We start from the raw sequence: 23,089 nt of genomic DNA, 5'->3' as shown, positions 1-23,089 counted from the left end.
ACAGACTCAAGTACAAGTTCTACAGGTGCCTGAAGTATTTAAGAAATTTAAAGGTTGAGCAAGAATGTTTTAAGATAGAAAATAGCACAGACAGGAAGAAAGAATACGGTAAGGTCCTGAAGTCTTAAGTAACTTATAAATTTGGAGGAGCCTTAGAAAATATAAAGGATTCAGAAAAAAAAAAGAAAGAAAATATAAAGGATTCAGATGATATCCATAAGGGCCGGCTAGATTACAGTGGCTCTTAACCATATAATAAAGAAATCAGTGGTCGTCATTGAAGGAATTCATGATGGAGTAACAACACTAGGTTGTTATCTGGTGTGGATATTCCTCCAATGGTCTGGACAAAATTAGAGGCAGGGGCAGCTCAAAAATTGTAATGATTACTCTGACAGTTGCCTGATCCCATATATACAAATTTGAGTTCCTCTGTCAATTTTGATTGGCCAAGATGATCGCAAAATTCCAAACATGAACGTGTTAGAAATTGGACTCTAACACTTAACTGAAGAGCTCCTTCCTTCCTGCTGTGTCCACACTGGCTGCAGGACTCTCTGCAATGTGAACAGGAGACCCGAATCCTCAACTGACACGTGCTTGCCTGAGCCAAAGGAAGCCAAGGGGTTCTCTCCTATGACCACTTCGAACAGGAGCCATGACAAGAACCCTCAATCAGAAGAATAAACTGCATCGTCCTAAAATCTCTGTAAAACACATCTTTCAGGGACTCAAGCCTATGTATTTAAGTCTCACATCAACAAAGCTTTCCATTTAAATAGTCCCTGTTGGGAAAATGCATTAGTGTTTGCGATCTGTTAATTATAAATAGGCAGACTACTAATTCCTCCTGTAAGGTTTCCAAGACATCCTGTGAAAATTAATCATAATGGATTTTTTTTTTTTACATTTTTGTTTCTCTCCAATGGTTAATTATAGCTCCAATGAGTCTAATAAGACTGTGCCACAATGCTTCTATTGATAGTCTTTAGAATCGCAGGAAGCCTTAGGCCCAACTTATTTAATCAGAGGTCTTGATTTGTTTGGAAAATTACCACAATATGAGCTGTATTTTGTCACTCAGGGCCTATTTGATGAAAGGCTGCGAGTCCTTTTGTTTTCCTTATTCCAGATGAGGATTATTTAAAGATCTTCCCTACCATGAACATCCTGTTATAAAGAAATAAAGTGCATGTGGCTACTTTTTTGGGTAATAAGCAAAATCCCTGGTGTAAGAGGGCATTGCATGGTGTTGATAATAGACTCCAGTGGTTTTGCAGTAACCTCCCATGGAAAGTATTTGTCCCTTTCACATTTAAAAAATTATGAAGTTACTTTATTGGACCAGTTAATTTCTCCTATGTGATTTTATGTCTTGGGAGTCCAAGATGTGTTGCCTCTGAAAATATGGAGAAATAGAAGTGCTTCTGAGCACATAGAATAGGAACCAGACCTAGCACTGCTGGAATGCATAATCCCATACACACGGGCACTTCATCTAGATCCAGATTTGCCCTGGTTTCCATAAAATCATGTTCAGAAACACTTAGAAGAAATATCATTTGTGCAAAAGGTTCACAACCAACAGAAAGGTTATGTTCTAGGTGAAAAAATTATTCAGAAGGTGAATATTCAGGGAATTTACCTTTTGTAATGCAACACACCCAAATTTCATGAAGTCCCTCTGCTATTTCAGTGAGATCTGCAGGTGTACGGTACAGGAGGAGAAATAAAGCTGCCTCACGAAGAGAGATGATCTTCTCATACTAGACTCCCTTCTCTTCTTTCTGGGACAGATAAGGAATTGGGATCAGTCAGGTCTCCTAGATAATAACCCAGATAATAAAGAAGATAATAAACTAATCTGGCTAGTTTTGCATTAATGTTCAAATGGAATGTGATGATTCAATTTACAGAGGTAAAACTATGAAAACTCCAGGGTTTTGTTCCAGCTGGTAGAAAGGCTCTGGCTTTTTCTTTCCCCCCTTTGATGGCTTTGCTGAACTGAAGTTTTTCTTTTTTCCCTTACTCCACCAAGTAGCTCTTGAAACTCTAAACACTTTCAGAGTTTACACTTACATAAGAATTAGACATTAGGTAATTAAACTGCAAATTTTGCTACTTCTCTAACATGTGGCCAAAGATATTCTAGTCTCAGCCCTATTCTAGCACTTGTTTAATTTGATTACTGGGGGGAAAAAGTGACATCTTTCATTATTTTTATCCATTTAAATAATTATAAAATCCACAGGGATGCTTCCAAAAGAATGAGATAAAGTTTTTCTGTAGAGTGAAGTTTATTTTTCAAGAATGATGTAAGTTTGCCAAGTAAATAGACGTGGCAGCTAAAGGGAGAAGAAGTTCAATGGTCAAAGAAAATAATGGCTTTTTTTTTGTTGAATTTTAAGTACAAAAGGAGAAGTTTAAAAATATTTGAATTATTAGATATCTCGCTTCACTACATTTTGAATCAACCAAAAATGCCCAACAGCAAAGTGTTTCTCAAAAATACTTAAGAGATCATGTATTCATTATTATTGTTTACCAAGTTTGAGGGGCTCAAAAATTGATTAAGAAATACTCCTCAGTAAGGTTTGGTAGTTTCTAACAATTAAACTACTCAATTCAGAAATGGACTGCCAGCTGTTCAAAGAAAGTTACTTGGGCAATTGGAAGAGAAGCACAGAATTTGTCAAGGCCTTTGATCTACTATATAGTAACACCAGCATTATCAATAACAGCAACAAACTGCATTAATATATGCACAAGTTGAAAATCCATGCCTGTATGAACTGATTTAATGATCTTAAGAAAAACCAAATAAATAGGTCAGTACTACTCCTGCCTTTATTACAAATCAGGAATCTGAGGCATGGAGAGGTTGAGTAGGTTGCCCAAAGCTATACTCTTAGTGACTGAGCAAAGGTTCAAACCAAGATAGTTTAGAAGTAGAGTCCATGATAAGAACTAGCAAGCGTGGGATATATTTAAAAACTTATATACCAAAATGTTATAAAATTGGATATAAGTGGTAGAATTTTGGTCATTTTCAGTTTGTGCTTTTATGTACTTTTCACATCATCTATTACAAATACAGATACTTCCATAAGTAGGAATAAAGGATCTTTGATATATGTTTAAGGTACTTTTAGCAGCTCTCACACCTCTCACATAAACTTCATGAAAAACTTTAAAAAGTAAACTGTCTTTTTTTCAAATATGCCTACTTTCTATACTAATGCCCTGTTTCATCAAACCAACAAAGCTTCGGAATAGCCTTCATCAGGAAGTGGTTTACAAGTCGGTCCCCTATAGAGGCATAATCATGACTCAGAAGTCTTGCATTAGTTGAATACAGAAAAGGGAAACTGATATATGCTGAGAAACTCAGAATGAAGAAATTAGAGAGACTCGACTAGCGGGCTTCAGGGAATAATCATGAAGACAAGAAAATATATTCAACACATACAAAGTACAACTTCGAAGTTAGAAATTAGAGAGATTCTCATAAAAGCCAGCCAAAGGTAGGGAGTGGGGTGGGTTACATAAAGGATTAAGGGGGACAACTTCCCATTCATAAAGTGAGTCATGGAGATGAAAAGTACGGCATAGGAAATATAATCCATAGTCTTGTGATGATATCAACACCATATGACGATAAGTGGTAACTACACTTCTCATGGCACACACTGAGTAATGTATAGAATTGTTGAACCAATATGTTGTATCCCTGAAACTAACATAATATTGCATGCTAATTATACAACAATTAAAAAAAAAAACTTATGGATAAGTGGCTTACAAGGACTAGGGATGGAAGAATGGTCGGGGTATGTTACTTGTCCAGGGAGACTTAACTAGTCGTCATGTCTCTGGTTATCCATTATGGGGCTCATAATTCTTTTTTTAAATAAAGATTTTATTTATTTGAAATAGAGAGCAGAGCAAGAGAGAGAGAAAGAGCATGAGCACACAGGAGGGGGGAAGGGCAGAGGGAGAGAGTGTGGGGCAGGGGAGAGGGAGGAGGGGCAGAGGGAAGGGAATAGGAGGAGTAGAGGGAAAGGGAGAAGCAGAGTCACCACTGAGCAGGGAGCCTGAAGAAGCAGGGCTTGATCCCAGGATCCTGGAATCATGACCTGAGCTGAAGGCAGATGCTTGACCATCTGAGCCACCAACGCGCCCCAAGGGGCTCACACTTCTGTAGAAGGTTTGCCTATTAAAACAACAAGAACAACAAGAGCATGCCTTCCTTTGTATAGAATGGGAAGGAGAGAATACAAATTCCATCTCTCTGCTGGACTGGGGAATTCTAAGTATTAGGATCCTATACTACAAGGATTACAAGGACTAATGTGTAAGGGCTCTTGGGGACTGTTGGGAAAATCTGTAACACTTATTTCTATGAGTAATGCTGTTAGAATATTCAGTTGTGTTCTATAAGGACATTAGTGAAACCCATCAACTAATCTAGGGAAGCCAGACCTACAGGAAAATCAGGTCCTGATCCAAAGTCTTCTAACCATGAGTTAGGGCCAACGCCATAATAGGTGCCAATATTAATAAATGAGGCTTAGTATCTGTTCTGGGGCCAAGTACTGGACAAGTTACATAAGCACATGAGTGCTTCTGGTTCACTTCTCTTGAAATAGCTCCCGTTTTCTTCTCCTAACATCTCAATCCTTGATTAAACAACACATTTTTTACTGCAGATACTTTCTCTACTCCCAAATCTCCCCACTTATATTCATATTGTAGTTATTCATCTGAGGTTTTCACAATGGTCCCTTCCCTTGGTAGCACTCAGTGACCTGTGGTCTTACAAAGCAATAAGATATCCTCAAATATATGTTTTTACACTTCACCAGAGCATTGAGCAAAATATAGGTAGCAATTAACCATATTCATATTCATATTTGTTACTGTCAGGTAGGAAAAAACAGATTTAGTAATTATGTGGAAAGTCACAGCAGAGTGGTCTTGTGTCAGGTAGAAATTTTGACATAAGCAGTTAAAAAATAAATTTATCTGTCCTTTTTAAATTAGCATATTGATTTGGAGACTACTTATATCATTCATTATCAAAATAGAGGTAATATAATCGCAAATATTTTCAAAAGAGAAGTCATATATTTTCTTTTTCTTTTTTTTAATTTATTTTTTATTGGTGTTCAATTTACCAACATACAGAATAACCCCCAGTGCCTGTCACCCATTCACTCCCACCCCCCGCCCTCCTCCCCTTCTACCACCCCTAGTTCGTTTCCCAGAGTTAGCAGTCTTTACGTTCTGGTCTCCCTTTCTGATATTTCCCACACATTTCTTCTCCCTTCCCTTATATTCCCTTTCACTATTATTTATATTCCCCAAATGAATGAGAACATACACTGTTTGTCCTTCTCCAACTGACTTACTTCACTCAGCATAATACCCTCCAGTTCTATCCACGTTGAAGCAAATGGTGGGTATTTGTCATTTCTAATAGCTGAGTAATATTCCATTGTATACATAAACCACATCTTCTTGATCCACTCATCTTTCGATGGACACCGAGGCTCCTTCCACAGTTTGGCTATTGTGGCCATTGCTGCTATAAACATCAGGGTCAGGGTGCAGGTGTCCCGGCGTTTCATTGCATCTGTATCTTTGGGGTAAATCCCCAACAGTGCAATTGCTGGGTCATAGGGCAGGTCTATTTTTAACTCTTTGAGGAACCTCCACACAGTTTTCCAGAGTGGCTGCACCAGTTCACATTCCCACCAACAGTGTAAGAGGGTTCCCTTTTCTCTGCATCCTCTCCAACATTTGTGGTTTCCTGCCTTGTTAATTTGCCCCATTCTCACTGGTGTGAGGTGGTATCTCATTGTGGTTTTGATTTGTATTTCCCTGATAGCAAGTGATGCGGAGCATTTTCTCATGTGCATGTTGGCCATGTCTATGTCTTCCTCTGTGAGATTTCTGTTCATGTCTTTTGCCCATTTCATGATTGGATTGTTTGTTTCTTTGCTGTTGAGTTTCATAAGTTCTTTATAGATCTTGGAAACTAGCCCTTTATCTGATACGTCATTTGCAAATATCTTCTCCCATTCTGGAGGTTGTCTTTTAGTTTTGTTGACTGTATCCTTTGCTGTGCAAAAGCTTCTTATCTCGATGAAGAAGTCCCAATAGTTCATTTTTGCTTTTGTTTCTTTTGCCTTCGTGGATGTATCTTGCAAGAAGTTACTGTGGCCGAGTTCAAAAAGGGTGTTGCCTGTGTTCTTCTCTAGGATTTTGATGGAATCTTGTCTCACATTTAGATCTTTCATCCATTTTGAGTTTATCTTTGTGTATGGTGAAAGAGAGTGGTCTAGTTTCATTCTTCTGCATGTGGATGTCCAATTTTCCCAGCACTATTTACTGAAGAGACTGTCTTCCTTCCAATGGATAGTCTTTTCTCCTTTATCAAATTTTAGTTGACCATAAAGTTCAGGGTCCACTTCTGGGTTCTCTATTCTGTTTCATTGATCTATGTGTCTGTTTTTGTGCCAGTACCACACTGTCTTGATGACCACAGCTTTGTAGTACAACCTGAAATCTGGCATTGTGATGCCCCAAGATATGGTTTTCTTTTTTAAAATTCCCCTGGCTATTCAGGGTCTTTTCTGATTCCACACAAATCTTAAAATAATTTGTTCTAACTCTCTGAAGAAAGTCCATGGTATTTTGATAGGGATTGCATTAAGCGTGTAAATTGCCCTGGGTAACATTGACATTTTCACAATATTAATTCTGCCAATCCATGAGCATGGAATATTTTTTCATCTCTTTGTGTCTTCCTCAATTTCTTTCAGAAGTGTTCTAAAGTTTTTAGGGTATAGATCTTTTACCTCTTTGGTGAGGTTTATTCCTAGGTATCTTATGCTTTTGGGTGCAATTGTAAATGGGATTGGCTCCTTAATTTCTCTTTCTTCAGCCTCATTGTTAGTGTATAGAAATGCCACTGATTTATGGGCATTGATTTTTGTATCCTGCCACGCTACCGAATTGCTGTATGAGTTCTAGCAATCTTGGGGTGGAGGCTTTTGGTTTTCTATGTAGAGTATCATGTCATCAGCGAAGAGGGAGAGTTTGACTTCTTCTTTGCCAATTTGAATGCCTTTAATGTCTTTTTGTTGTCTGATTGCTGAGGCTAGGACTTCCAGTACTATGTTGAACAGCAGTGGTGAGAGTGGACATCCCTGTCTTGTTCCTGATCTTAGGGGAAAGGCTCCCAGTGCTTCCCCATTGAGAATGATATTTGCTGTGGGCTTTTCGTAGATGGCTTTTAAGATGTCGAGGAAAGATCCCTCTATCCCTACACTCTGAAGAGTTTTGATCAGGAATGGATGCTGTATTTTGTCAAATGCTTTCTCTGCATCTAATGAGAGGATCATATGATTCTTGGTTTTTCTCTTGCTGATATGATGAATCACATTGATTGTTTTACGGGTGTTGAACCAGCCTTGTGTCCCGGGGATAAATCCTACTTGGTCGTGGTGAATAATTTTCTTAATGTGCTGTTGGATCCTATTGGCTAGTATCTTGTTGAGAATATTTGCATCCATGTTCATCAGGGATATTGGTCTGTAATTCTCCTTGTTGGTGGGGTCTTTGTCTGGTTTTGGAATTAAGGCGATGCTGGCCTCATAGAACGAATTTGGAAGTACTCCATCTCTTTCTATCTTTCCAAACAGCTTTATTAGAATAGGTATGATTTCTTCTTTAAACGTTTGATAGAATTCCCCTGGGAAGCCATCTGGCCCTGGACTCTTGTGTCTTGGGAGGTTTTTGATGACTGCTTCAATTTCCTCCCTGGTTATTGGCCTGCTCAGGTTTTCTATTGCTTCCTGTTCCAGTTTTGGTAGTTTGTGGCTTTCCAGGAATGCGTCCATTTCTTCTAGATTGCCTAATTTATTGGCGTATAGCTGTTCATAATATGTTTTTAAAATTGTTTGTATTTCCTTGGTGTTGGTAGTGATCTCTCCTTTCTCATTCATGATTTTATTGAGTCTTCTCTCTCTTCTTTTTAATAAGGTTGGCTAATGGTTTATCTATCTTATTAATTCTTTCAAAGAACCAACTCCTGGTTCTGTTGATCTGTTCCACAGTTCTGGTCTCGATTTCGTTGAGTTCTGCTCAAATTTTAATTAACTCTCTTCTTCTGCTGGGCGTGGGGTCAATCTGCTGTTTTTTCTCTAGCTCCTTTATGTGTAAGGTTAGCTTTTGTATTTGAGTTCTTTCCAGTTTTTGAATGGATGCTTGTATTGCGATGTATTTCCCCCTTAGGACTGCTTTTGCTGCATCCCAAAGATTTTGAATGGTTGTATCTTCATTCTCATTAGTTTCCATGAATCTTTTTCATTCTTCCTTAATTTCCTGGTTGATCCTTTCATCTTTTAGCAGGATGGTCCTTAACCTCCACGTGTTTGAGGTCCTTCCATACTTCTTGTGATTTAGTTCTAATTTCAAGGCATTATGGTCTGAGAATATGCAGGGGACGATCCCAATCTTTTGGTATCGGTTCAGACCCGATTTGTGACCCAGTATGTGGTCTATTCTGGAGAAAGTTCCATGTGCACTTGAGAAGAATGTGTATTCAGTTGAGTTTGGATGTAAAGTTCTGTAGATATCTGTGAAATCCATCTGGTCCAGTGTATCATTTAAAGCTCTCATTTCTTTGGAGATGTTGTACTTAGAAGACCTATTGAGGATAGAAAGAGCTAGATTGAAGTCACCACATATAAGTGTATTATTATCTAAGTATTTCTTCACTTTGGTTATTAATTGGTTTAAATATTTGGCAGCTCCCACATTCGGGGCATATATATTCAGGATTGTTAAGTCCTCTTGTTGGATAGATCCTTTAAGTATGAGATAGTGTCTCCCTCTTCATCTCTCACTACAGTCTTCGGGGTAAATTTTAGTTTATCTGATATAAGGATGGCTACCCCTGCTTTCTTTTGAGGACCATTTGAATGGTAAATGGTTCTCCAACCTTTTATTTTCAGGCTGTAGGTGTCCTTCTGTCTAAAATGAGTCTCTTGTAGACAGCAAATAGATGGGTCCTGCTTTTTTATCCAGTCTGAAACCCTGCGCCTTTTGATGGGGTCATTAAGCCCATTCAGGTTCAGAGTTACTATTGACAGATATGAGTTTAGTGTCATCATGATATCTATTCAGTTCTTGTTTTTGTGGATTGTTCCACTGAACTTCTTCTTAAAGGGGAATTTTAAGAGTCCCCCTTAAAATTTCCTGCAGAGCTGGTTTGGAGGTCACATATTCTTTCAGTTCCTGCCTGTCTTGGAAGTTCTTTATCTCTCCTTCCATTTTGAATGACAGCCTTGCTGGATAAAGTATTTTTGGTTGCATGTTCTTCTCATTTAGGACCCTGAATATATCCTGCCAGCCCTTTCTGGCCTGCCAGGTCTCTGTGGAGAGGTCTGCTGTTACCCTAATACTCCTCCCCATAAAAGTCAGGGATTTCTTGTCTCTTGCTGCTTTAAGGATCTTCTCCTTATCTTTGGAATTTGCAAGCTTCACTATTAGATGTCGAGGTGTTGAACGGTTTTTACTGATTTTAGGGGAGGATCCTCTATTTCCTGGATCTGAATGCCTGTTTCCCTTCCCAGATTAGGAAAGTTTTCAGCTATGATTTGTTCAAATACATATTCTGGCCCTTTTGGTGCCCTCGGGAACACCAATTAAACATAGGTTTTTCTTCCTCAGGCAGTCATTTATTTCCCTTAATCTAACCTCATGGTCTTTTAATTGTCTGTCTCTTTTTTCCTCAGTTTCCCTCTTTGCCATCAACTTGTCTTCTATGTCACTCACTCATTCTTCCATCTCGTTAACCCTCGTCGTTAGATCTTCTAGTTTGGATTGCATCTCATTCAATTGATTTTTAATTTCTGCCTGATTAGCTCTAAATTCTGCAGTCACGAAGTCTCTTGAGTCCTTTATGCTTTTTTCTAGAGCCACCAGTAGCTGTATAATACTGCTTCTGAATTGGCTTTCTGACATTGAATTGTAATCCAGATTTTGTAACTCTGTGGGAGAGAGGACTGTTTCCGGTTCTTTCTTTTGAGGTGAGGTTTTCCTTCTAGTCATTTTGCTCACTGCAGAGTGGCCAAAAACAAGTTGTATTGGGAAAAGGAGAAAAAGAGAAAGAAGGAAAGAAAAGAGAAAAAGATAAAAGAAAAAAGGAAGAAAAAAGAAAAAAGAGAAGAAAAAGAAAAAGAATGAAAGGGAAAAAAGGGTGGGGGAAGCAAACAGAAATCCAAAAAAAAAAAAAAAAAAAACACGGGGGAGCATCTTCTGATTCTGTGTACTTTAAGTCCCTTGACTTCCCCTGGAACTTGTCCGTCCAGCTGGTCTTCTGAGGGAGGGGCCTGTTGTGCTGATTTTCAGGTGTTAGCACTTGGGGGAGCTGCTCTGGCCCCTGCCTGGTGCAGGGCTCAGTGGGGGTTGTTTACCCCGTGAGGCCCCAGGAGGAACAACCCCAGTGGCTGCCCCAGCTCTGGAGCCCTGGATTCAGCCCCTGCAGGAACTACTGAGCTCTCCGTCTGCAGGGCCTGGAGGCTCCGGGCGAGGCCGCTGATCTGCTCAGCTCGGGGCAGGAGCGTCCTCGCTGTCCTGGGCCCTCTCGGCCTCTGCCTGTCCCAGGGGAGGCCGGATCCTGGGCTGTGTCCCGGCGCCCTGTGCTCCGGAGCCTGCGCTGTTGCATTCGCGCTCCCGCCCGGCAGCCCCCTCCGCGGAGCCGCCGCCCAAGCCCCTCCGAGCTGCTCCGGGTCCCGCCGTGCGCGCTGCAGCCCTTAGGGAGCTCGGCGCACTCTCCCGGGGCGCAGGTGTCTGTTAGTGTCCCCGGGAGGCCCGAGGGCATCCCCGCCCTCCTGGGTCCTGCTCCAACTCCCTGCAGCCCCTTTCCCCCGGGAAGGTCGGTGCAGCTCCTGCTCCTCCGGGACGGGGCTCTCCTGTCCTGGGGACACTCGCCCCGGCCTCAGCCCGGCTCCTCGCGGGGCCCCTCCCCCTTGGAGGCCTTTTGTTTCTTTATTTCTTTTTCCCCGTCTTCCTACCTTGATAGAAGCGCGAACTCTTCTCACTGTAGCGTTTCAGCTGTTCTCTCTTTAATTCTCAGGCCGAATTCATAGATTTTCAGGGAAATTTGAAGGTTTTCTAGGTAATTTGGTGGGGACAGGTGACTTGGAGACCCTACTCTTCAGCCATCTTGCCCCTCCCCTCCCAGATATTTTCTTCTTGGGTTATCAAAGGCCAATTTTGATTATAGAAAAAAAAAATGTTTAAAATCTTCCAAATAGATCTGTAGCACTTTAGGAAATAATTGTACCACATTCATTTAGGAGAAAAGTAGCAAAATAAATGAGGTAAAACTTGCCTAAGACAATTGGTAGTTCAAAGAAAAAATGTGTTCCTTCCTCCTGTGTTCATAAAATAATACCATGCCAATATACTATCCTTGAAATTTAATATCATCATACGTTGAGAATATGTAGGTCCACGAAATGATGATTTTCTTCAAGTGTTTATGGAACTTGGACATAGGCGTGCTTTGGTATTGAATCCAGGCTCTGGGCTCTATTTTATAGTAAATATGTGAATCTCTCTAGTCACTATGCGTGCCCTGGGTAGGGGTTGGACCCTGGTTGGGGACAAACCACTACAGTAAAGGAGAGAAAAGAATACATGTCTCATCGCCAGGGGAGCTTCAAGTCAAGAAGAGAGCTGAACCAGATGCCAAAATAGTATGGCCACACATTGTGTTAAGTTACATGCCAAGTTTATAGGACAAACTCAATTTTTAGGTCCACAAAAGTTCACCTAAAAATATGCTGATTTTAAAATAATGCATAGTTGTGGGCACCTCAGGTGGCTCCATCAGTTGAGCATCCAACTCTTAGTTTTGGCTCAGGTCATGATCTCAGGGTTGTGAGATGGATCCCTGAATTAGACTCTGTGCTCAGTGGGGAATCTGCTTTCGATTCTCTCCCTCTGCCCCTCTGAGCCCTACTCATGTTTTCTCTCTCTCTCTCTCTCTCTCTCTCAAATAAATATATAAATCTTTAAAAAATAGTAAAAAAAATATGTTTTAGCTTAATATGAGACATCTGATAGGATATATTCTATGGAAAATTAAGGTAAAGTCCTGGAGAGATATTGGGAGATCTAGTAATCTAGAAATGTAGTTTCAGGGGGCACCTGGGTGGCTCAGTGACTCAGGTCATGATTGCCGGGTCCTGAGAAAGAGCCCCACCTCTAGCTCTCTGCTCAGCGGGGAACCTGCTTCTCCCTCCACCTGCCACTACCCCTACTTGTGCTCTCTTAAATAAATAAATAAATAAATAAATAAATAAATAAATAAAATCTTTAAAAAAAAAAAAAGAAAAAGAGAAAAAGGAAGCTTTGGAAGTCATAGGGACTCTTGGCCATAAATGAAACCATTAAAGCAAAGAGTTACATAAAACAGATCCATGAGTCTTGGAGATTATCTATAGTTAGCAGGTTCAGAAAAGAAAAACAAAAGAATATCTTATTAGATAGACTAGCATGGTGACTTTGATGCAAAATCAAAATACATATCCAATTTTCTGTAACTCACCTATATGAAAAATGAGTAAAAGGGGAATAACCAGATGAAAAACTACTTTATACTACTCCAAGAGGCTATTATGTCTTTTTCCTCAGGACTTTGAGACTTTCTCCTGCTCCAATAGCTAATATTAACCTTATCTGTAAATAAAATTTTGGAGATTGATTTCCATGTAGCTTGCCCCAAAAGAAAAAAAAAGTTTATATGATGATAAGCTTCTTGGAGATAGAGGATCAGTAATTGCCGGCTATAGACAAAGGAGTACAGCACACCACATTCCATCTAAATGACGAAGAACAGATTGGAGCATTACCATTGTTATTTAGCTAAACTCCTTCAAGTGTGTAGGAGTGAAGCTCAGACTGAGAAATACTATTATTAATGACAATGTCTTCTTTTCCAAAAAAAAAAAAAAATTGTAACTTGAGTCTGAACAATGGGATTCCTTTTGCGCCTACAATCTGTCCTGTTGGCTCTTCATCCCTACACATGCAGTCTTCAAGTTTCTCACTTGAAAAAGTCTTTGTCCTCTAAACAAAGGCCTGCATGTACAAAATGCTGACGTGCAGTATACATCTAGTACGCATCAACCACAGAAGTTTAATGAATCACTTTCTTGCCTGCCCTTGACCTTGCTGAGAATGCTCTGTGTGCAGGAATCAAGAAACCTGCGAGGCCATATGCTGTGAGTCAGCCTTTGACCAGCTTCCCCCACCCAGCCGTCACTCTGAAAGTAGCATTGCACACACATACATTTTTCATACACGTGCAAGTGTCTCGGATTTTGGCCACCGGGGAGCCTTCTTTGGAAATAATATACTGGAGTTGTTCAAAACGAGTTAGTTTTCTGATTTCAAACATGGATTTTGGAAGCTGTGAGTAAACATAGATACTGCCTCAATTTATGTGATCTGATTTTAATTATAAAAAAAAACATAGGTTACATTATGCATGTAATAAAAATCAAAATATATAATAGATGCACAATGAAATTAAGTCTCTCTCTGTTTCTCTATACCAAGAAGTTGCCAGTATTAGCAGGTTTTTTATACCCTTCCTTTTATATGCTTATAAACAAATATAGTATCATATCATTTTTGTGAAATTAAAGGACTTTTTAAAAATTTTTAGTTATTTATTCATGAGAGAGAGAGAGAGAGGCAGAGACACAGGCAGAGGGAGAAGCAGGCTCCATGCAGGAAGCCCTATGTGGGACTTGATCCCAGGACTCCAGGATCACACCCTGAGCTGAAGGCAGGTGCTAAACCACTGAGCCACCCAGGGATCCCCCATTTTTGTGAAATTAAATCACATGATTTACATTATTCTGCTTGTTATAATTAGCAAAGGATGCTGGGATATCTGCAGCATATCAACACATATGGCCTTACCTTACTATTTTTATGGACCCATGTAGGATTTCACTTTATAGAATTATTATACTTTATTTCCTCAGTCCCCTATTAATGGGCATTTTACATTATGTTTTTCTCTATTTTCTCCTGTCCCAAGCAATTCTGTAATGTTTAGTTTTGCACATCCTAACATCATTATATGATTATAAATGTGGATTAAAATAGAGTCAGCGAAGTTCGATGTTACCCATTTGTTTTAAATATGAACAGCAGCATAGCAGGCTCAGGAGGCCGACTTTGCAGTGAGGCTGAGCTAGATCTGAATCCTAGTAAAGCACCTACTTCTCCGAGTGTGTTTGGGCCAAACACTTAACCTCTCTCTGAATCTCATATTTCCTCTTCGAAAAATGATGGTCAGTCCTACACAACTAAGGTTTTCAGGTTACCTTTCTTAAAAGATGGTGTAAGTAAGTTTTCCAAAACTTATAGCTAAGAGAAGGAAGAAGAGGAATGAGAACAAAGTCTACGTACAGAGTTTTGAAGTCAGAATTGGACTAAGTACCAAGTCCTCTAGATTCCAGGTGAATGTTTTTCTAATTAATTACATTGCAGCTTCCCAGGCTCCGTTTCATCATCTCTCCTTGCCCACTGGCGGTGAGGGTAGGTATCCTTATCTTCTCTGCCCCACGTGGTACAACGACTGAGAAACTTTTGGCAAAGTCCATATAAACAACTAAGAGGAATCTCAGCAGAATCTGAGTGTGTTGCTACCTGATGGTCTCCTCCTTCTGGGGAAATTCTGAGGACAACACTCAGCCATGACAGCAGTTACGGACTGAGGGGGGAATCTGATTGTGGCCACGGCTGGTACACCCTTGATCAATAAATACCCTCTGTGAGCCTGGGTGGTGGCTGGCTCTTCCCTAAGAGGCGTTCACTTCCACAACATTCATCCGGGGCCACACGAATTCCTTGAAAATGCCACGTCACAACCAGATTTTCCCATCTGTCTGAAGGAGGTCATCCTCGTTATCTTGAATATAGTCTTGACAATGGCCTTGTGAATTAGACAAAGGAATCACTAATTCTTTGGGGGGAGGTGGTTGAGGAAAAGTAGCTTCAGAAGCATTAATCGATTGACCCAATCTTTCAGTGCCAAGTCCACCTTTTTTTTTTCTACTGTATCATGCCAAATGTCACTGTATTTTATTTTATTTTATTTTATTTTTTAAAGAATTTATTTATTAATGAGAGAGAAAGAGAGAGAGAGAGGCAGAGACACAGGCAGAGGGAGAATCAGGCTCCATCCAGGGAGCCTGATGTGGGACTCAATTCTGGGTCTCCAGGATCACGCCCTGGGCCAAAGGCAGGCGTTGAACTGCTGAGCCACCCAGGGATCCCCTGTCACTGTATTCTAATACAAGAAAATAATGATCTGGCCAGTACATCTTCCTCTAGCTCTGGTCTTAGCTCTTGCAGGAAAAAGTAGCTACCTTTTATATATTTCCAGTAATGTCACAGTGAATATAACACAAATTGCTCCACATGGCTATCAAACGTCTCCTTTATCTAGTCCAGTATTTGTGAATAGCCTCATTGCTGTCATGTCTGAGCTCCATTCTAATCAGACTATGTCTCTTAAATATGCCATGCACTTCTTTACGGCCATGCCCTCCCTACTGGCTTTCTTTCAACTCAGAGATCCTTTCCTCCATCATCCACCCATCTACATGATATTCTTCTTTCTAGCAAAGCAGAAATTTCTGCTAATTTCTGTAGCCACAGCGAATTACTACTTCCTAATTTCTGTAGCCACAGCGAATTACTACTTTTGTACAAAGAAAAACAAATACATATATACCTACAGTGAACTCACATATTCTTCTCCATTGTGTGAAAATTCTTTACATTTTGCCTCCCTGACCAACTGGAAACGATTTGTGTGCAAGACTCATAACTGTGTCCCTTAAGAACCGAACACCTACCTCGGCATATTTACAGTTCCTTTCAACTGGTGTGTCCTTCCTCACTGAATCCTATCCAATGTTCAAGGTCCAGCTGAAAACCCCTTTCCCCATAAAACCCATTCTAAATGCCATTAGAGAGACATATCATTCTCTTTTGAATTCCAATACCACCTTAAGGCAATTTCCTTTTTCTTATGCTACAGCAGTTTGAGTATATTTTCATTTTCCCAAAAGATTTGAACCTTCATGTAGGCACAGCTACATTTATTTTGTTTAGCACTGTATCTTCAGAGTTCAAGGCACAGTAGGCACTCAACAAAGATTTGTTGCGTATATGGAGAAGCATGTAATCTTCTTGTTCAAATCATCTATGCTTAGGCCTAATAATTTTTTTAATCTCTCACAGTTACTTTTACTCAGAATTCAGTTAAGTCTTATTTTGGACCATAAGACATTACCATTCCTCAGGTCATAAACAGTTGAGTATATATGCAATTTCATTTGGTTCAACCTAAAAGTTATGGAGCGAATGGAATGATGGATAGATAAGTGAATGAAAACTCCCCACAGTTGTAAGTCATGGCATGTGTGTATTATAAATCATAATAGAAATATTATTTCATTTGATGGAAAGTCATTGGGAGGTCAGGGAGGGAGAATTTGCATTAAAGTACGTCACTCTCCCACATGGAAGAAAACATATTTCAAATACATCATTAGCCAAGGGAGGACCAGTCCAGGCTATACAGCCACCAGGCTCTTTTACCACCACATTCATTTTCCTCTGTGCTCACCAAAATGAAAAATCCCTGTATCTGAGTAAAACAACAAGTTTGCACCTTTCTTTGTCCTTCCCTGGTGAGAATTGCAGCTAGGAGAAGTCATTTTGCTATACTCCGTTGTCAAAGTAGTGCTGGAGCTGCAGGAAATCACAAGGGCTCAGAGGCCAGACCCACTGTACACACCAGGAGACTGCCTTTGCTCCGGGACATGTACATGGCGGTTACATAAAGGGTATGCATTGCCCACACTTTTTAACTAGCATTAGCCGGATGCTTTCATGGGCTGGGTTCCCCTCTATGGTACTGACAGCCCTTTTTGGAATTCATCTTTGTGCCACAGCAGCATCGTGGAGAAATTAAGGCATGAGGTTTAGAAGCTGAAATAACAGGATTCAAATCCCATTTTGTAATTTTTGCTAAATTTTGCAATCTCCCGGCACCTTGGTGTCCTTATTTCTAAAATTATTTAAGACTAAAGTTACATGAAAGCTTTTTGTGACTATTATAATGCTTTAGAGGAAGCCAATTTAGCAGATTCTCTGTCATACAGGGGGTGTTTAATAAACGATACTTTACAAAAACCTTCCTGGTTCACTTCTACATTGTTTAATATTTCCCTGCAATGAGAACAGAGATCCACATATACTAGATGCAGAGACAGGATACAGAAAACAGAGTTTAATCAAAAACCAAGAAACTGAATATATTGCTTGGGAAGTAGTAATAATGAAGTAGAAGAAAAAGAAGCAAAAGTTGAAGAAAAGGAGAAAGAGGGAGAGAAAGAAGAGAAGAGGAGAAAGCTATGATGTCCTTAGCACTCACTGTATACCTAAGCCCCATGCTTCTACTGAGGATTATATAATAAAGTGGACTAAGCATTTCAGAATAGAGAGTCAGTAGAAAAGACATAGAAAATGAGAAAGAAAAGATGAGAAATTTAAGAATCAGTCCTGGAAGATTAATATCCTGATGATAAAAGTTGCAGAGAGTATGAAGAATAAACATGGAGGGGAGAAAATGATCAAAATAATAATTCAATTTCTCAGAAAAAAATAAGCACATACATTTCTAGATTTAATGGACTCTCATGGACCCATCACGGCGATGGAAGACAGGCTCACACCTAAGAACATCTTTGTGAATTTCAAAATATTGGCGAGGGGGGAAGAAAAATCTGAAGAAACCCTTTTTAAGAGAAAAATTAATGAATACAAAAAAGGATTCAGAATCATATGGAATTAGAATTCAGTAACACACTAAAATCTAGGGTAAAAAAAAAAAATGGGTAACTGCCTTCAAAATTTAGAAGGTTTCCAAACTGAAATAGTCTAACCAAACTACCAGTTAAGGCCCTAATATTTCTATGGTATTTGCTATGTGGTAGGAGCTGCTAAAAACCCACTACACACAGTAACACATTTGGTTCTTCAACAGTCCTAAAAAAGGTAGGTACTATCATTATTCTCATTTTACATATGAGGAAACGGAGTGACAGAAAGGTTTAAGGTCATGTGTTACGTGGGAAAACCAGGATTTTTAAAACCCCCAATCTTGGCCCAAACCTGACATCCTGCACTTTAACCAAAAATAAACCACTAGCCACACAACTACTGCCTCCATCAGGTGTGGTTTCATCATGTTAAACACAAAACCTTCCGATAATAAATGCAAGGACATGTTTTCCCTATCTGTAAATCCTTACTTTAGAAATAATTATAGATTGACTAGATGGTGGCTACATTTTTCTCGCAATCTAAAGGAAATCAAGTAATTGATCAAAACCTAACTTTAATTATTATATGGATTTCTTTCTATTTCCCCTTCCTAATGGTCTTTTTCTAATTTTACTAAGAATATTAGCCTTCTCATGGGCTCCATTTGTGTATAAACTTGATGAATGCGTCTATACACTGAGCTCATCCTTACCCTGAATTAAAATGTAAACACATTCAGTAGAACAAGAAATATTTCAGTAGAATAAGAATATTTCTAAAGCTTTAGTTTAAAAACATGGTTCCAAGAAATGTGACTTTTCCAGCGACCCAAATATTCTTTAAGCTCCTCACATCCCCGGGATGTGCACCACCTAACTGAAATAGTTTCATAACCACCCTTGTTCTTTACATGTTTAGTGACACAACTCAGAGGAGAACATTAGTCACTTGGCTAATAAGCATTCTCTGAAGCCCATGGGAACAGAGGGAAATGCTCCCTTTATTCTTCTCCCGTGTATTACGTTCCCTAAGCGTGTATTATTATTATTCTTACTACCCAGTTGAACTAGTCTAATTTGCAGTTGGATAAATCATAAGCCAGTAGATTGTCAAGCCTCCCCCACTTATTACTTTACTTCATCCAAAGATTTTGCAGCAGAGAACACTGGGGATATTACAGATCACTCAAAGTTATATATGTATATATATATTTTTTCTCTCTCTCTAAAAGCTATAATAGGACAAAAACTTCTATGCAGAAAGTCACAAAAATAATTAGCACTGCATTGCATTGAGCGAAAACATTATTGAAGGTAATCCATAGAAACGCAGGGTTAACCCACTAGATAGTGCTAGTTTTTCTGGATATTCAGATATACTCACTCCTAAATCACTTCCAGAGGTAGACATTTCTGTGTCTGGTTACCCTGCGATTGGACACACCCCGATTTATGATAATAACACTCTAATGGGGTGGGGAATATGGAACCCACCCTCAGTTCGGGCCGTGTTGTAGGGGGCACTTTCTTTACGTCCAAAATTGGGGGCTGAGCCAAGCTAACCCTCAATCCCATTACCTGGCCCCCAGAAATGGATTTGTGATATACAGATCCTCCAACTTGATCTAGCCAAACAAGGTCTTTTGTTCGGGACTTGGGAGAAGAGAGTGATTAGAGATCTTACAGATTTCAGATTCTTGGGATGGCTAAGGCGAAAGCATGCTGAGAATAAAGCAAACCCACAGACTGAAGCTCAGAAGTAAAAAGAGAAAGAGGAAATAAGGTCTGCTCACCTCACTTGAACTGTTGGCTCAGCCTCTGGAATTTTCAATTATGAGAGCCCTTCAGTTTTTAAAGCAGCCTGACTTGGTTTTTCAGGTTCTTGTTTAAAAAAAAATCTTAAATAATATTCCACTTACATGCAACTCTGAGACTATATGAATATTTGAGCGATAGATAACGTCCATAGGTGAAACTAGAAATCCTAAGTGTAGTAATACTACCTTCAGGAGTGTGACGATAACTAAGACATTATTTCTATCCTCAATGTACAAAGAATTTCTTGCCCAGGATTCTTGTTTATGTCCAGTCCTGGGAAGCGCATTCTTCACTTTCTCACATCAACTGCACAAACACCATGGATACTAGCTGTCACGAATCCTAAGTCTCAGGCAAACAATATTTAATTTCAGTTTAGTCAGGCTACTGCCCAGTCAGTTCAGGGATGTGAAATGCACAGCGATCATGCAATTGTCAGAGTCATTGTTTATTTTGAGTTTTCTCTTTTTTAAAATTAAGTTGTTGGGGGATCCCTGGGTGGCTCAGCAGGTTTAGCATCGTCTTCGGCCCAGGGCGTGACCCCGGGGTCCTGGGATCGAGTCCTACATAAGGCTCTCTGCATGGAGCCTGCTTCTCCCTCTGCCTATGTCTCTGCCTCTCATGAATAAATAAATTAATTAATTAATTAATTTAAAAAAATCTTAAAAAAATAAATAAAATAAAATAAAATAAAATAAAATAAATAAAAATAAAATAGTTATTTTAATTCCAGTATAGTTAACACACAGTGTTATATTAGGTACAGGTGTCCAGTACAGCGAGCAATTGCTTTTTTAACAAATAATAGTTTCATGGTGCTCACCAGAAAGAGCACGGTCCTAGGAGTCAGATTTCCTGCTCTGGCCTTATGACTTGGCGACAAAAAGTGCAATGCTAGGAAAGTCCGCGCCCTATGACATCCCAGATGTCCTACTGCTAGTCTTCGGTATTGTACAGTGACAATTTCTAGATGTACCGGGCTTCTCTTATTTATATTAGTAAAAGAGAAAGGGGCTTTCCACTGTTGTTAATATTTGGTGTGGTACAACAGCCACCTCAAATTATAATGGTCTAAACATAAAAACACATTTATTCTGCTCGTGAAGCTCCATTTCACGAAGGGCTTATTTTGTTTCACTGGGTCTCATCTGGAGTGGCCTGAAGAAGGGAGCCGGACTCATCTGGGGGGTCACATGCTCATCTGTCTGGAACCTGGGACAAGAAGGCTCCAACCACAGTGGGGTGAGGGAAGGGATAACACTTGAGGTTCCCTGGGCTTCTCTCTCTCTGTCTCCATTCGATTTGCTCTCCAGCTCCAACTCTATCATCTCCGTCACCGAGCTCTCTAGCCACACAAATTCAGGGAAGCTAGGCTTCTTGCACATCAGCCCAGGGATCCCGTGGCACATGTCCCAAAAGAGACACAAGCGGAAGCTGCAGCACCTGTTTTGTTCAGGCCTCAAAAATCACACAATGTCCCGTCCACTGTTATCTGGAGACTGAGACAGTGACACAGATCTGCTCCTCTTTTAGGAGAATGACAAACACAATCTGTCTCTCGATGGACATGATTCTGGAAAAGCAGGTGAGATATCATAATGTTGCAGGTATTTTTTTATAAAAATACCCAAATCATAATACACAATTATATGTGAGTCACGTGCATGTGTATGTTTTGAGTTAGGTCACTTTATTTCACGTTAGTCCCAGAAATGCCTGCATCTGATTGCTAGATCTTTTTTTTTTTTTTTTTTTTTTTTTTTTTTTTTTGATTGCTAGATCTAAAACTAGAATCGGTCATTATTTTTCAAAACAAAACAAAACAAACAAAACAAAACAACACACACACAAAAACCACACAGCCCTATGCAGGTAGGGAGAAAGGCAACCCCAATTGTGTCCTAAGCCAGAGTGAAGCCAACCTTGAACTGAAAACGTCCTTCAATCACCCACATTACAGAAAATTAAAGAGGCCTTCCGCCTTTGTTTGAGTTGAGCAGAATTAAAAAAATCTCTCCTTTTTTTCCTTTTTTTTTTCCCCTTTAATTCATCCGAAATAGCTGCAGCAATATTATTAATGATTCAAGTAAGATACTTTCTTGGGATTTTTGTTTCACCCCTTTAAAAAAACTGGATGCGGTTGCTTTCAAAGTACCCGGTTATTTTTCTGGGCACCTCCCCCAATTTTGTTCAACGACTTCTCCCCACCCCCATACCACTTTCTCCAATGCACTGACAAGTTGTCAATAAGGAGAGGAATCGCCTTCGCAGACTGTCAGAGATACAGTCCAACAAGTCTGGAACCCAACAGGACATTTTTTCACACTAATGGGCTGGTGCTACTCATTCCATGACAGGCTACAGGGATGCCTCTCTCCTCCTGGTTCTTATCACCACACCGAACCCCGGATCCTAAGTCTATCTTTTTAAGACAGAAGGAAAAAACAAAGGGCCAGCATGCCCTGTGTTTATTTCATCCTTTCGGATCCCTCTCAGCATCAAGGGCCTGACTCTGAGGGACAACTCCATCGTTGACCTTGCTGTGTAAGAAACCAGTTGTGTACTCCTGAGCTCCCCTGACAGGGCCGAAGCCTTGAAGACGGTGCCATCCCTGTCTGTGCACAATTAACCTCTCTTCTGAGGAGCAAACAGAGCTGTCCTCGAAGTCATAAATACTCTCAAACCAGTAGGCACTGCAGGTCTCTAACCTGAGTTTTATGGTGGCGTTTGAACCTCTTGCTTTTCAGATACAGTATCACATGGTCACGGTGATTCAACATCCCAGTCTCATCTTCGAGAACAAGCAGGTGGCAGGAAATAGAAAATGATAGGGTACTTGTACGGGACCTTAGGGGAAGCTATCACTTAGAAATGATCATATTGTGGGGCACAACATTCCAAGGTCCCAATAACAACCTCTGGTCCTGACTCCACCTGGGTGCAAGCAGCTTTCAACACCCTGGCTTGTGGCACTGTTGTTGATTATCCAGAGGAACATAGGCCTCAGGCCCCTCTGGCTCTGAATCCCATTTCTGTGAATGACTGGTTCTAGGATCACAGGCAAGTGACTCAATCACAAGTGTGTTGGTGTCCTTCTTATAAAATGGGAAGAAGAATAACAGCTGCTGTGCCAATCGGCAAGAGTGAGGGGCTGTAATTAATGAAAACTCAACACAGTGTTCACTAAGTAATGGTTTATTAAATGAGAGTAATAAAAATAATAAAACTACAAGTTATATTGAATATCACGTTGTAGGTTACAATATGTTGTATCACGATGTTTTACATTATGATATTAGCATATACTGTGTTTGTATGTCATTGTTCAGACAATT

At 39.9% G+C, this 23,089-nt stretch overlaps 1 protein-coding gene across 6 annotated transcripts in view; it reads right to left on the bottom strand.

Annotated features, from left to right (window-relative positions):
• LRRC4C (leucine rich repeat containing 4C) overlaps positions 1–23,089 on the bottom strand; it is a 1,155,661-nt gene that overhangs the window by 567,435 nt on the left and 565,137 nt on the right. Inside the window, exon 3 of one of the 6 annotated variants that reach the window (XM_038562992.1) lies at positions 1,646–1,787. The exons of the other annotated variants lie outside the window; for them this stretch is intronic. The gene's annotated coding sequence lies outside the window, so the exon portion shown is untranslated. The remainder of the gene's footprint in view (positions 1–1,645; positions 1,788–23,089) is intronic. 6 annotated transcript variants of the gene reach the window in all.

Source organism: Canis lupus, chromosome 18 (genome assembly GCF_011100685.1).
Source record: "Canis lupus familiaris isolate Mischka breed German Shepherd chromosome 18, alternate assembly UU_Cfam_GSD_1.0, whole genome shotgun sequence".
NCBI lineage: Eukaryota > Metazoa > Chordata > Mammalia > Carnivora > Canidae > Canis > Canis lupus.
Note: the sequence above shows the minus strand (reverse complement) of the source record. Positions and strands in the feature narration are given on the sequence as shown.